Consider the following 15890-nt stretch of genomic DNA (forward strand, 5'->3'; position numbering starts at 1 on the left):
TCTGGTTAGGGTTAGTGTTAAGGTTAATGTTAGGTTTAGGATTGTGTTTGTCATTGTGTTAGGGTTGGTGTTGAGGTTTGCATTGGCATGGGTTTGGTGTTGGGATAGTATTATGTTTAGGGTTAAGGTTAAGTTTAGGGTTGCAGTTAGGGTTAGGGTTAAGGATGTGGTTGGGGTTGAGTTTGGGTTTGGGGTTTTGGTTGGGTTAAGTTTAGGAATAGAATTAGGGTTGGTTTTAGGGTTGGGGTTGGGGTTTGTGTTAGGGTTAGGCTTAGTGTTAATGCTAGTGTTTGGGTAAGCATTAGGGTTAGGGTTAGGGTTGGATTAGTGTTAGGGTTACTGTTATAGTTTGGTTTGGGGTTTGGGTTAGGGTTAAGTTTAGGGTTTGGTTTTGGCTTAGGGTTAGGGTTAGGTTTAGTGTTGGGGTTGGGCTTGGATTTGGGGTTGGGGTTAGGGTTAGGGTTAAGTCTAGGTTTAGGGTTAGGGCTAGGTTTGTGGTTAGGGTTAATGTTAAGGTTAACATTAGTGTTAGTGTTCTGTTTGGGATTGTAGTTGGGGTTGGGTTTGAAATTGATGTTGGCATTGGGCTTGAGGTTGTGATAGTGTTAGGATTTGGGTTAGAGTTAAGGTTTGGCTTGGTGTTTGAGTTAGTTAGAGGTTTGGGGTTTGGGTTAAGTTTGGGTTGGGGTTTTGGTTGTGTTCAGGATTAGGGTTAGGAATAGAGTTAAGGCTAGTTTTAGGGTTGGAGTTGGGGTTGGAGTAAGGGTTAGGGTTACAGTTAGGGTTAGGGTTGGGGTTGGGTTTTGGGTTGAAATTTGGGTTAGATTTAGGTTTAGGTTTAAGTTTGGTTTTGGGTTGCAGGTTGGATTTGGTGTTAGGTTTTGTGTTAGTGTTAGTGTTAGGGTTAGGATTGGTGTTAGGGTTACGTTTAAGGTTAATGTAAGATTTAGGTAAAGAATAGGGTTAATGTAAGATTTAGGGAAATATTAGGGTTAATGATAGGGTTAGAGTTAGGTTTAGAGTTAAAATTATGGTAAGGGCTAAGGTTAAGTTTAGGGTTAGGTTTAGTGTTGGGTTAGGGTTAGGATTAATGTTATGGTTTGTGATGGGGATGGGGTTTGGTTTGGAGTTGGATTTATGGTTAGTATTAGGGTTATATTTAGAGAAAGGGTTAGACTTAGTTTTAGGGTTTGGGTTTGGTTTAGGGTTAGGCTTAGGCTTAGGCTTATGGTTAGGTTTAGTGTTAGGTTTAGGTTTATGCTTAAGGTTATATTTGGGGCTGGCTGTAGATTTAGGGTTATTGATAGTGTTGGGGTTAGTTTTAGGGCTAGCTTTAGGGTTAGAATTAGGGTTAGCTTTACCCTAAGATTAGGGATAGGGGTTAGTAAGTTATGTTTGGGTTTGGGAGCGGGGTTGGGTTTGGGGTCATGTTTGGGTTCAAAGTTAGTGTTAGGGTTAAATTTAGGGTATAGTGAGCTTTAAGTTTGGGTTTTGGTTTGGGGTTGGTATAGGGGTTAGGGTTAGGGTTATGGTTAGTGTTAGGGTTAGAGATAGGGTTATGGTTAGGCTTATGGTAGGGTTATATTTGGAGTTAGTGTTTGGTTTAGGGTTAGTGTTAACTTTAGCATTAGGGTAAGGTTTAGTGTTAGTGAGAGTGATAGGAAGAGGGAGAAGGAGAGGGAAGGGATTTGGATAGGGGTAGGGTAATATTTAGGTTTAAGGTATGGATAGGGATGGGGTAGGGTTAGGCTTAGGGTTAGTTTTGGGGTTAGGGTTAGGCTTAGGGTTGGTTTGGGGTTTAGGGCTGGAGCGTGGGTTAATGTTGGAGTTAAGGTTAGATTTAGGTTTTGGGTTAGGGTTTGAGTTTGGGAAGTGGTTATGTGTAGGATTAAGTTTAGATTTAGGAATGGGGTTGGCATTATGTTTAGGGTTATTGTTAGGGTTTATGTTAGGGTTTGTGTTAGGGTTATGTTTAGACTGAATGTTAGGGTTAGGGTTAGGTTTAAGCTTCAGGTTGGGTTTTGGATGGCAGTTGGTGTTTGGCTTGAGTTTGGGGTTGGGATTATGGTTGGGGTTATGATTATGTTTACAGAAAGTGTTAAGTTTAGGGTTAAGGCTGTGTTTGATATTGGGGTTTTGTTTAGTGTTAGAGCTAGTGATAGGGATAGGGATAGAGTTTGGGTTATGGATAGGGGAAGGGTTAGGTCCAGTGTTAGGTATATGAGAGGGTTATTGATAGGTTTAGTGTTATGGTTATGATTATGGTTACAGTTAGGTTAAGGGATAGCAGTAGGGATAAAGGTAGGGTTATGGAATGGTATAGAGTTAGGTTAGCATTAATTTAGTTAGATTAAGGGTCAGGGGAAATAGACCCTTCCTCATCTCAGCTTCACATGCCCACAGTGGCATGCCAGGAAAGAGCACCCCACATCCCACCACTTTTGGTCCAGCAGATCCCCACCCCCAGCACCACAGGTTGCCCAGACTGACGCCTCTCTGAAAGTATCTTCTCCCATCCCTGTCATTGTGCTACAGCTAGGGTTAGGGCTAGGTTTAGTGCTAGGGCTAGTGCTGTGGCTATAGCTAGGTCTAAGTCTAGGGTTAGGTCTTGGGCTAGGGGTATGATATGGATATGACAAGTGTTAGGGTAATGTTTAGTGTTAGGGTTAGGGATAGGGAAAGGGATAGTGATAGGTTTAGGTTTAGGGTTATGGTTAGGGTTAGGGTGAGGTTTAGGGATATAATAACGATATTTTTAAGGTTAGGGTTGGGTTTGGGTTAAGTTTAGGATTAGGAATAGGGATCAGGATCAAGATAGTTTTATTAATACAGATAAGGATAGAGATATGGTTAGGATTAGCATTAGACATAGGGTTAGGGTTATTGATTGGGTTAGGGGTAGAGATAGGGATAGGGGTAGGGTGATGGCTAGGGATAGGGTTAATGTTAGGGTTAGGGTTAGGTTTAGGGATAGGAATAGGGATCAGGACAGGTTTATGGATAGGTGTATCATGAGGGTTAGGGTTAGGGATAGGGATAGGTATAGTCAGCACTAGGGTGAGGGTTAAGGTTTGAGTTCAGCATATGATAAGGGTTTTTACAGGGATTTGGTTAAGGATAGAGTTAAGGAAAAGTTTAGAGGTAGATTAGGGTTAGGGTAAAGGGATATTGATAGGGTTATGGACAGTGATAAAGTTAGGGTTAGGGTTAAATTTAGGTCTAGGGTTTTGTTTAGGATTAGGGATTAGGGTAAGGATGAGATAGGGTTATTGAAATGGATAGGGTTTGGTTTACATTAGGGTTAAGGTGAGGCTTACATATAGGGATAGAGGTAGGGATAGGGTTATGGATAGAGACAGGGTTAGGGTTATGGTTAGGGGTAGGAATAGGGAGAGGGACAGGGATAGAGATAGGGTTATGAATAGGGTGGAGGTGTGGATGGAGATACATTTAGGACTAGTGTTATGGTTATGGTTATGGTTAGTGTTAGGTTTAGGGTTAAGTTTAGTGATAGGGATAGGTTAGATTTAGAGTTATAGATAGTGGTGAGGTTAGAATTAGTGATAGTGATAGGGATAGGTTGAGTTTTAGGGCTAGGGTTAGGTTTAGGGATAGTGTTAGAGTTAGGTTTATGGTTAGAGATATGAGAGGGATATGGATATGTTAAGGCATAGGGTTAGGGATAATGTTAGTGTTAGGATTAGGGATGGGGAAGGATTGAAATAGGGTTATGGATAGTAATAAGCTTAGGGTTAGGGTAAGTTTTAGGGTTAGGGATATGGACAGCTTAGGTTTAAGGTTAGGGTTAGGTTTATGGCTATGGTTAGGGTTATGGGTAGAGGCAGGGATAGGTATATGCTTATGGATAGGTATAGGAAAGGGATAGGGTTAGGATTAGGTTTAGGTTAAGGTTTAGGGAAATTATAGGGATATGGATAGGCTTAGGGTCAGTGTTAGTGTTAGGGTTAGGTTTAAGTATAGGGTTAGGGTTAATGGGCCCTTCCCCAGCCCATCTTTGCATGCCCACAATGGGGATCCCAGGAAAGGAAACCCCACACCACCCTGATTGTGCAGCAAGATCTTTGCCCCAAAGCCCACAGGCAGACAGACTGAAGCCACTCTGAAAGTATCTTCTCCCTTGCTGTTCCCAGGGTTAATGTAAAGTTTAGGGTTATGGATGGGGATAGGGATAGGAATAGGGATAGGGATATAGTTATGGATAGAGATAGGGTTAGGGTTAGGGTTAGTGTTAGGGATAAAGATAGGTATAGGTTTAGATTTAGGGTTATTGTAAGATTTAGGGATAGGGATAGGGATATGATATAGATATGGTAGGGTTAGGTTTAGGGTTAGGGTTAGGAATAAGTATAAGGATAGGTTTATGGATAGAGACAGGTTTAGGGTTAGGGTTAGGGTTAGGGTTAGGGATATGAGAGCTATACAGATAGGTTTAGGTAAAGTTTAGTGTTAATGTTATGTTAAGGTTTAGGGTTAGGTATAGGTTTATGGATAAGGATAGATTTAGGTTTAGGATTAGGGTTAGGGGTATGAAAAATGAGCCCTTCTGCAGTCCAGCTTCTCATGCCCACAGCAAGCATCCCAGGAAAGAACACCTCCCACACACAACCCCACGTGTCCAGCCAAGTTCCCAGCCCCTAGCCCACAGGCTGCCCAGACTTAAGCCTCTATGAAAGCATCTTCTCCAGTTCTTGTCCCTGGGTTGGTGTTAGTGACATGGTTAGATTTTGGGTTAGGTATAGGTATAGGTATAGGGATATGGATATGGTTAGGATTATGGATAGGGGAAGGGTTAGGTTTAGGGTTTGGATAGGTTTACAGATAGGGACATATTCAAGTTTAGGGTTAGGTTTAGTGTTAGGGATAGGGATAGCATAAGATTTGTGTTAAGTTTAGGGTTTGGATAAGGGTTATCTAAAGGTTAGGGATAGGAGTATGCATAGGGATAAGGTTATGGATAGGGAAAGGTTTAGGATTAGGGTTTTTGTAAAGGTTAGTTTTAGGTATAGGGTTTTGATAAGGTTGGGGTTAAGGTTAGGTTTAGGGACATGACAGGATATGATTAAAGTTAGGATTAGGGTTAGGGTTAGGTTAAGGGTTAGGGTTATGTGCTCTTCCCCAGCCAACATTGCATGCCCACAGCATTCCTTCTGGGTAAGAGCACCCCCATCACCCACCTGGCATTTTCCAGCTGTATCCCCACCAAATGATATGACATGGATATGAATAGGATTAGGGTTACCTATATGACACGGATATGGATTAGGTTGAGATTAGGGTTAGCGTTAGGGTTAAGAGAAATGGACTGTTCCTTATCCCAGCTTTGCATGCCCACAGAGTGCCTACCAGGAAAGGGCACCCCCACCACCCAACACTTGTGGCCATCCAGAACCCTGCTCCCATCCTGGCCGGCTGCACAGAATGAAGCCTCTCCAAAAGTGACCTCTCCTGTGCTTGGGCTTGGGCTAGAGATAGTGCTAGGACTTGGGTTAGGCCTAGGGCTAGGTCTATGGATAGGGCTATGATACAGATATGGATGGAGTTAGGGATAGGGATATGGGTGGATTTATGTTTAGATATAGGGTTAGGGTTATGGTTAGCTATAGTGGTATGAATATGGTTATGTTTATGGTTAGGGTTAGGGTTAGTGATATGTTAAGGATATGGATAAAGTTAGGGTTAAGTTAGGTATAGGGCTATGTATACTGATAGGGTTAGGTTTAGGGTTAGGGTTAGGTTATGGATTGGTATAGGGATAGGGTTATGGTTAGGGTTATGGTTAGTGATAGGGATTTATAGGGATATGTAAAGGTTTAGCATTAGTATTAGGGATAGGGATAGGGTTAGAGAAAGTGTTATGGGTAGGGAATAGGGTTAGCATTGGATATAAGGTTAGGTTTAGGGATAGGGATTGTGTGAGGATTAGGGTTATGGTTAGCATTAGGTTTATGCATAGAGATAAGAACAGGATAGAATTATGGATAGGGATAAGTTTACAGTTAGGGTAGGTTTACAATTAGGGTTAGGGTTAGGCTTAGTTTTAGAGTTAGGCATAGCGATAGGGACAGGGATAGGGTTATTGATAGGAATAGTTTTAGGGTTAGGGTAAAGGTTAGTATTAAATTTAGGGAAAGGGATATGGATAGGGATAGAGATATGGACAGGGACAGGGTTAGGGTGTGGGTTGACATTAGTTTGAGGGGTAGGGTTAGGGATAGAGATATTTTTATGGTTAGCATTTTGGTTAGGGATATTGTAGGAATATGGATAGGGTTAGGATTAGGGATAGACAGGGATAGGGATAGGAATATGGATACAGTTATGGAAATGGATAGTGTTAGGGTTAGGGAAAGGGATAAGTTTAGGGTTAGGATTAGGATTAGTGTTATGGTTGGTGATATGATAGAGATATGGATATGGTTAACATTAGATTAAGGTAATGTTTAGGATTAGGGTTAGGGAAAATGGACCATTCCATAACCCAGCATCCCACACTCACAGCAGACCTCCTGGGAAAGGGCACCCCAACTCCCACCTTGCATGGCCAGCCAGAACCTTGCTCCCAACCTCACAGGCTGCCCATCTGATTCCTCTCCAAATGCTCCTTCTGTGCTGGGGCTTGGGCTAGGGCTAGTCTTTGGGCTTGGGTTAGAGCTAGGACTACAGATAGGGACAAGGCTATGATAGGAAAAGAGGGTTAGGGTTAATGTTATGGCTAGGGATGGGAATAGGGATAGGTTTATGAAAAGGGATAGGTTTAGAGTTAGGGTTAGGTATGGGATATGAATAGGGCTGGTTAGTGTTAGGGTTAGTGTTAATGATATAAGGATATGGACAAAGGTAGGGATAGTGTTAGGGTTAGTGTTAGATTATGGATATGTAAAGGTTAGAGATATGGTTATGGATAGGGGTAGGATTAAGGTTAGGGTTTGTGTTCAGGTTAGGGATTGAGATAAGATTAAGGTTAGGGTTAGGTTGGGGTTAGGGTTAAGGATAGATTTAGAGATAGAGATAGGGATAGGTTTATTTTTAGGTTTAGGTTTATGGTAAGGGGTAGGGTTAGGTTTATGGTTAGTGATAGAGATAGGGATTGGGGAGGGTTATGGATATGGATATTGTTAGGGTTAAGGTTATGGTCAGGTATTGGGACAGGGATAGTGATAGGGTTATGAATAGGGAATAGGATTAAGGCTACTTTTAGGGTTAGGTTTGAGGATAGGGATAGGGTTAGGGTTAGGGTTAGATTTAGGGTTAGGTTTAGGGATAGAGATAGGGATAGGGTTAGGGTAAGGGTTATATTTAGGGTTATGTTTGGGGTTAGGGTTAGGGATAGAAATAGGTTTAAGTTAGGTTTATAGATAGGTATAGGGTTAGGGTTACAGTTAAGATTAAGTTTAGGATTAGGGTTAGATTTAGGGACAGAGATGGGGTAAGGATAGCATTATGGATAGGGATAGGTTTAGGGTTAGGTGTGCCAGTTTGGATGTATTATGGCCCCCCAAACTCCATGTTCTATGATGAGATATTGTGGGGGCAGACATATTATGTTGATTAGATTGGCATTCTTTGAGTCCATGGAGATGTGACTCAATCAACTGTGAGTGAAATATTTGATTGGATAATTTCCATGGAGGTGTTACCTGCCCACTCAGGGTGGGTGTTAGTTGGATCATTTGAGTTGAGTAAATGATCTTACAAACAGAAGGGCCTCAGAGCAACTGAGAGTGACATTTTGGAGAGCTGCTGCTTACAGAGAATGCAACCCAGGAGCAAGCAGACACCTACAGAGGAACATCATGGAAGAAAGCCATTCTGAATCCAGAATTCCAGACATCACCTATAAGCCTTCTCATTGGCCATCTTCCAGTGAAGATACCAGATTCTTGATGCCTTACATTGGACACTTTATGGCTGTAAGACCATAATTCTGTAAACAAATAAACCCCCATTATAAAAGCCAATCAATTTCTGGGGTTTTGCATTCTGGCAGCATTAGCACACTGGAACAGATTTAGCTACCAGAGAAGTGGGGTGCTGCTGTGCTAGAGTTTGCAAATACTAAACTTGTGTAATGGCTTTTTTAATGGATAAAGGGCAGAATGTGGAAGAATTGCCAGGAGATTGATAAAAAATATTTAGACTACTTTGAAGAGAAATGATGAATGTGTTGTTGCAAACTGGAAGGAAGGAGATCCTTGTTTTAAAGTGGCAGGGAATTTGGCACAATTATGTGCTGGTATCAGATTGAAGCAAGAATTTGAAGGGGACAAGCTGGAATACTTAGCTGAGGGTATCTCGAGACTATCTGTGGAAGATGTAGCTTGGCTTCTCCTTGCAGCTTATAGTAAAACCCGACAGGACAGGGATAAGCTTAGAAATGAACTCTTGGGTACAAAGAAACCAGAAATTGATAATTTGGAAAATTCTGGACTTCCAAAAAAATGAGACCCCAGAAGCTACAGCCCCACCTGAGGATTTACCCAAACAAGCAATCTGACCAACATGTCAGTACAAGCCAGGTTTGGAGATGGAACTCTCTAGAAAGGATTTGTGGAAAGTCCTATTATCTGAAGGTTTTGACCCCTATAAACTGCATGTCAAGCCTATAAAATTTTTGCAACATCTATATAGAAGGAGCCACTGCTGGTGTGGATTGGAGGGGGCAGACAAGGAACAAATTGAAGGAAAACTTTCTTCAAGGACCAATCATGGAAACTGAGGTCTGGAGTCAAGATATCACAGGTTGGGAGAGTGGAGAAGATCACACATGTAGAAAGGATCAGGTTGCCCCAGAGATAGAGCAAGGGCTTTCCACCTTGATGCTCAAGAGTATTGCCACCCCAGGCCCCAAAGAGTGTGGAGAAATTTCCTTGGGGATTGGGGAGAGCCTGGCTGCCAACCCACTCTTCAGAGAGGGGAGAGGCTTTGTCTCAGAGAGGCAGAGTCCAGGTGTCACCATGATGTTTAAAGAGGGTGGAGCCAAAAAGAAAGTGGTCTCCCCATTGTGTGGATATGTTGGAGCACTCACCCCAGCATTGGGAGGAGAAAGACCTACTGCAAAGGCCCTTGGAAAAGGTTGGACTCCTGCTCTCTCAAGCTGCAAGAATACAACATCATTCTATAAATGACTCTCAGACCTTGAAATCTAAGGAAGTATGCCCTGTGGGCTTTAGGAACTGTTTTGGTCCCTTAAACCCTGTTTCCCTTACTGTGTCTCCTTATGGCTATGGGAATGTTTATCCTATAAGTGTCTCTCCTTTGTGTATTGCAAGCAGATAACTTGTTCTGAATTTCACAGGTCCAGAGCCAGAAGGGAATTATGCCTTAGGACAGACCATGCCTGTAACTGACTTTGATATGATCTTGTACTTACCTATTGCTAGTGAAAAGATTTAAGTTTCTATAATATTGTGCTGGGGTGAATGCAATTTTTATATGGAAAGATCATGTCATTTTGGGGTCCAGAGGTGGAGTGTGCCAGTTTGGATGTATTATGGCCCCTAAAATGCCATGGTCTTTGATGAAATCTTGGGGGCAGAAGTATTAGTGTTGATTAGATTGGAATTCTTTGAGTGTTTCCATGGAGATGTGACTCAATCAACCGTGAGTGAAACATTTGATTGGATAGTTTCCATGAAGGTGTTAACCCACCCATTCAGGGTGGGTGTTAATTGGATCACTGGAGTTTTATAAAGGAGTTCACACAAGCAGGGCCTTAGAGCAACTGAGAATAACATTTTGGAAGAGGAGAAGCTTACAGAGAATGCAACCCAGGCACAAGCTGATACCTAGAGAGGAATGTTGTGGTAGAAATCCATTTTGGAACTGGAACTCCAGAACAGATGCCAGCTATGTGCTTTCCCAGCTAACAGAGGTTTCCAGATGCCATTGGCCATCCTCCAGTGAATGTACCAAGTGTTGATGCCTTACCTTAAACAATTTATGGTTGTAAGACTGTAGCTCTCTAAACAAACTCTCTTTATTAAAGCCAATCCATTTCTTGTGTTTTGCATTCTTGCAGCATTAGCAAACCAGAACATTAAGGTTAGAGTTAGTGCCAGGCATAGGGATAGGATACAGAGAGAGCTAGGGAATGGATAGGGATAGGTATAGTATTAGGTTTAGGATTAGGGTTAGGGTTATGATAGGGAAAGGGATAGGGATGATAAGTTCATGGAAATGGATAGTGTTAGGGTTAGGGTTAGGGATAGGGATAGTCTTAGGGTTTGGGTTAGGGTTAGGGTTAGGGTTAGGGAAAATGGACTATTCCCCAACCCTGTATCACATGCCAGAGCATGCCTCCCGGGAATGTGCACCCCTACCCCCAACCTGTGTGATCCAGCCATATCCCCATCTCCAACCATGCAAGCTGCCTAAACTGAAGCCTCTCTGAAAGCATTTTCTCCCATGCTGGTCTTTGGGCTAGAGCTAGGGCTAGCACTAGGGTTAGGGTAAGGGATAGTGCTAGGGCTAGGGCTAGAGTTAGAGATATGAGAGGAAATATAGATAGTGCTAGTGTTTGGGTAACTGTTAGGGTTGGTGTTTGGAATAAGCCTAGGGATAGGGATAGTTTTAGTGTTAGGGTTAGTGTTAAGGATATGATAGGGATATGTATAGGGTTAGGGTTAGGTTTAGGGTTATGATAGGGATAGGGATAGAGAAAGGGTTATGGATAGGGATCGGGTTAGGGTTAGGTTTAGGGTTAGGAATAGGTAAAGGATAGGGTTAGGGACAGTTTAAGGATAGGGTTAGGGATAGGATTAGCTTTAGGGTTGGGGTTAGGATTGTGGATCTGATATGGATATGGATAGGGTTAGGTATAGGTTAAGGATAGGGTTAGGTTTATGTTGAGGTTAGGTTTAGGGTTAGGATTATGGATTATGGATAGAAATAGAGATAGATGTAAGTTTATGGATCTTGATAGGGTTAGGGATAGGGTTAGGGTTAGGGTTAGAGATAAGGATAGTGGTAGTATTAGGGTTAGGGGTAAAGTTAGAGATAGGGTTAGGGTTAGGGTTTGGGTTTGGGTTAGGGTTAGGGTTAAGGTTAGTGTCAGGGATATTATAGGGATATGAATAGGGTTAGGGATATGGTTAGGATTAAGGATAGGTATAGGATTACTGTTAAGGGTAAGGATAAGGATAGAAATAGGGTTATTGATAGGGAGAGGATTTGGGTTAGATTTAGGTTTAGGTTTAGGTTTAGGGATAAGGAAAGGTTTGGGTTTAGGTTTATGGTTAAGGTTATGGTTAGGGTTAGGCATAGAGATAGGGATTGGGATAGTGTTATTGGTAGGTATAGAGTTATGGCTAGGGTTAGGGTTAATGTTAGGGACAGGGATAGCAATAGGCATAGTGTGAGGTATAGGGATAGGGTTAGGTTTAGGGTGAGGGTTAGGGCTATAGATAGGGATAGCATGAATTTTAGGGTTAGGTTTTTGGTCAGGTATGGATACAGAAAGGTTTAGTGTAAGGCTCAGATTTAGTGATATGATAGGGGTATGGATTTGGTTAGGGTTAGGTTTAGGGTTAGAGATCAGGATAGGGATAGAGATAAGGTTATGGACAGTGATAGGGTTAAGACTAGGTTTATTTAGGGTTATGTATAGGTTTAGTGTTAGTGTTAGGTTTAGCTTTAGGGTTAGTGATATGATTTGGATATGGATAGGGTTAGAATTAGGGCTATGGTAATGGTTAGAGTTGAGGATAGGCCTAGGGATAGGTAAATGTTTAGGGTTCAGATTAGGGATAGGGATAGGGATGGGGTTAGGTTTACAGTTAGGGACTGTGTTAGGTTTAGGTTTAGCATTAAGGTTAGGGATATGGTGGGGATATGGATAGGGCTGTGTTAGCTTTAGGATTAGGGTTAGTTTAGGATTAGGTTTAGATTTATGGTTAGGGTAAGGTTTAGGGAAAATGGACCATTCCTCAGCCCAGCTTCACATGCCATCAATGGTCCACAAGGGAAAGACACCCCACATCTCTCCACCCCATCTATTCCATTCAGGTATAAGCCCCCAATGCCACAGGCTGCCCAGACAGAAGACTATGAGAGCATGTCTTACCTTGCTGGTCCTAGGGCTAGGGCTAGGGTTAGAGCTAGGTTTTGGGATATGACAGGGATATGGAAAGAGGCTTATGGTCGGGGTTTGGTTTAGGCATAACAATAGGAATAGTGATGGGGTTAAGGTTAGGTTTAGGATTAAGGTTAGAGGTAGGGATATGGATAGGCATAGAGTTAGGGTTAGGGTTATGTTTAGGGTTAGGTTTAGTGGTAGGTTTGGTTATAGGTTTAGGTTTAGGGTTAGTTTTAGGTTAGGGTTAGAGTTAGAGAAAATGGAACCTGCCCTTGCCCAGTTTTGCATGTCCACAATGGGCCTTCTGGGAAAGGGCACCCTAGCAACCCACCCTACATGGTCAAGCAAGTGCCAACCCCCAAACCACAGGCTACCCAGATTGAAGCCTCTCCAAAAGTGTTTTCTCCTGTGTTGGTCCTAGTGATAAGGCTCCTAGGGCTATGGCTAGGTCTAAGGCTATGGTTAGGGATAGCACTAGGCCTAGGTCTAGGCCTAGGTCTAGGACTGGGGCTAGGGCCAGGGTAATGATAGTGGTATGAAAAGCAGTAGGGATAGGGATACAGTTAGGGTTAGATTTAGGGTAAAGTTTAGGCTTAGGAATGGAGATAGGTTTAGTTTTAAGTTTAAGAATAGGGATAAGGTTAAGTTTAGGGTTAGGGTTTAGGGTAGGTTTAGGGTTGGGTTACACAGTGTTAGTGTCAGGGATATTATAGGGACATGTATAGAATTAGAGTTACAGTTAGTGTTAGGAATAGGTAAAAGGTTAGTGTTAAGGATAGGGATAGGGATAGAAATATGGTTATTAATAGGGATAGAGATTGCAGTTGATTTAGACTTAGGTTTAAGGATAGGGATAGGATTGGGGTTAGGTTTAGGGTTAGGATTATGGCTAGATTTAGGGATAGAGATAGGTGCAGCAATAGGGTTATTGATAGGGATAGAGGTATGATTAGGGTTAGGGTTAGGTTTAGGGACAGGGATAGGGAAAGTGTTAAGGTTATGGATACGGAAATGTTTAGGGTTAGGGTTAATGCTAGAAATAAGGATAGTATCAAGGTTAGGTTTTGGTTTAGGGTTGGGGAAAGAATTAGGGAAAGTGGACCCTTCCTTAGCCCAGCATCCCATGTCCACAGCAGGCATCCCGGGAAGGAGCACCCCCACACAACACCCTTGGTGTTCCAGACAGATTTCAGGCCACAACCACACAGACTTCCCAGACTAAATCCTCTCCAAAAGTGTCTTCATCCATGCTGGTCCATGGGCTAGGGTTATGGCTAGGGCTAGGACTCAGGCTATGACAGGTATATGGATAGAGTTTGGGGTATGCTTAAGGATAGGGGTTGGGATAGATATAGGTCTATTGATAGGTATATATAGAGAGAGCTTGGGTTGTTAGAGTTAAGGATATGGATAGGGTTAGGGTAGGTTTAGGTTTAGGGTTAGGGTTAAGGTTACTCTTAGGGTTGGGTTAGGGATACAACAGGGATAAAGATAGGGTTGGGGTTAAGTTTAGGGTTAGGTTTAGGAATATAGATAGGGATCAAGAGTCAGTTACTGTTAGAGATATGTATAGGGCTGGGTTTAGGGTTAGGGTTAAGGTTAAGAGAAGGGATAGGGATAGGTATAGGATTAGGGTGAGGGTTAGGTTTAGGGTTAGCATTACAGTTAGATTTAGGGTTATAGATATGATAGAGATATGGATCTGGGTAGTGTTTAGGGTTAGGGTTCAGGTTAGGGATAGGAGTAGAGATGGCTTATGGATAAGGATAGGCTTAGGGTTAGGGTTAGTGTTAGGTTTAGGGATATAATAGGCTTATTGATAGGGTTAGTGTTAGGGTTAAAGTTAGGTTTAGGGATATGGATAGAGATAGATATAGGGTAATGGATATGGATACAGGTAGGGCTAGGGTTAGTGTTAGGTTTTGGCATAGGGATAGGGTTAGGGTTAGGGTTAGGGTTAGTGTTAAGGTTATGGTTATGGATAGAGTGATATGGATAAGATTAGTGTTAGTGTTAAGGTTAGCATTAGGTTTATGAATAGGGATAGGGATTGGGTTGTGGATAAGAAGTGGTTTAGGTTTAGGGTTATGGTTAGGGATAAGGATGAGCAAAGGCATAGGGTAAGAGTTAGAATTAGGTTTGAGATAAAATAAGATTATGGATAGGGTTATGGTTAGGGTTAAAATTAGGGTTAGGTTTAGTATTAGGATTAGAGATACAGATAGTGATATAGATAGGGTTATGGATAGGGATAGGTTTAAGGTTAGGGTTAGGGTTAGGGTTATGTTTAGGGTTAGGTCTGGAGATCAGTAGAGCATTAGGGTTAGAATAAGTTTTAGGGTTAAGATTAGGGTTAGCATTAGGATTAGAGATAGGAATATGGATAGGAAAAGTGTTATGGATAGGTTAATGTTTAGTGTTTGGTTTAGGGATAGGGATTGAGATAGAGAGGTTTACAGACAAGCATATGGTGAGTGTTAGGGTTAGGGCTAAGGTTAGGAATAGAGATAAGGCCAAATTTAGGGTTAGGGCAAAGGATATGGTTTTGGTAAGAGTTTGGGATAGAGAGAGGTATAGTGATAGGTTTATGGATAGCTATAGAGTTAGGGTTAGGCTTAGTGTTAGGTACATGGATAGGATAGGGCATGGGATAGGGTTATGGATAGTGATATGGAGAGTGTTAGTGTTAGGGTTAGGTATAGGGATATGGATAGGGTTAGGATTATGTTTAGGGTTGGTGATATGATTAGGATATGGATAGGGTTAGGGCTAGGGTTAGGGTTATTGTGAGGGTTAAGGATAGGCACAGGGATAGGGATAGGGTTAGTGTTAGGGTTAGAGTCAGGGATTGGGTGAAGATTTGTGTTAGCGTTAGGTTTAGGGATAGAGATAAGGATAAGATTACTGTTATGGAAATGGATAGGGTTAGGGTTAGGATTAGAGTTAGGGTTACATTTTAGTTTAGGGTTAGGGATAGGGATAAGGATAGATATAGGGTAATGGATAGAGATACAGATAGGGATGTGGTTAGTGTTAGGCTTAGGGATAGGGTTAAGATAAGGGTTAGGCTGAGGTTTAGGGTTAGGTTTAGGTTTAGTTTTCAGGATAGGTTTAGGGTTATGGTTAAAGGATAAGGTCAGAGTCATATATGTCACCAGAAGGAAAGTTGGAGGTTAAAATATGGAAATGTATAAATCAGTGAATCTTGTGGTGAACAATGTCCATGATTAACTATTCAAATATTAGACACCTCTCTCATGAACTAGAACAAATGTATGACATTATAACTAGAAGTTAATAATATAGGGGCATACAGGAAAAATATACATATTGCAAACTATATACTAAAGTTAATAACATTTTAACATTCTTTCATCAACAGTAACAGATGTACTATGCCAAAACTATGAATCAATAGTGGAGGGTGGTGGTTAGGGTTATGGGAGGATTGGAGTTTCCTTTTTGTCTTTCTTTTCTGAAGTAATGAAAATGTTGTAAAAATTGAAAACAAAATTAATTGTGATTATGGATTCACAGCTGTACGATGGTCCCTTGGGCAACTGATTGTATGCTTTGGATTTTTGGATAATTGTATGGTATGTGAACAATTTCAATAAAAATTTAAAAAAATAATAAAAACACAAGTAAAAAAAGAACATCAAATATATCCCATCCCCACCTATTACTCATTTATTTTTTGTCCCCATTTTTCTACCCATCTGTCCATATACTGGATAAAGTTTGGGCTACAAGATTTTCACACTCACAATGTCACACAGTGGAAGGTGTATAGTTA

This window comes from Choloepus didactylus, chromosome 18 (genome assembly GCF_015220235.1).
Source record: "Choloepus didactylus isolate mChoDid1 chromosome 18, mChoDid1.pri, whole genome shotgun sequence".
In the NCBI taxonomy this organism is placed as follows: domain Eukaryota; kingdom Metazoa; phylum Chordata; class Mammalia; order Pilosa; family Megalonychidae; genus Choloepus; species Choloepus didactylus.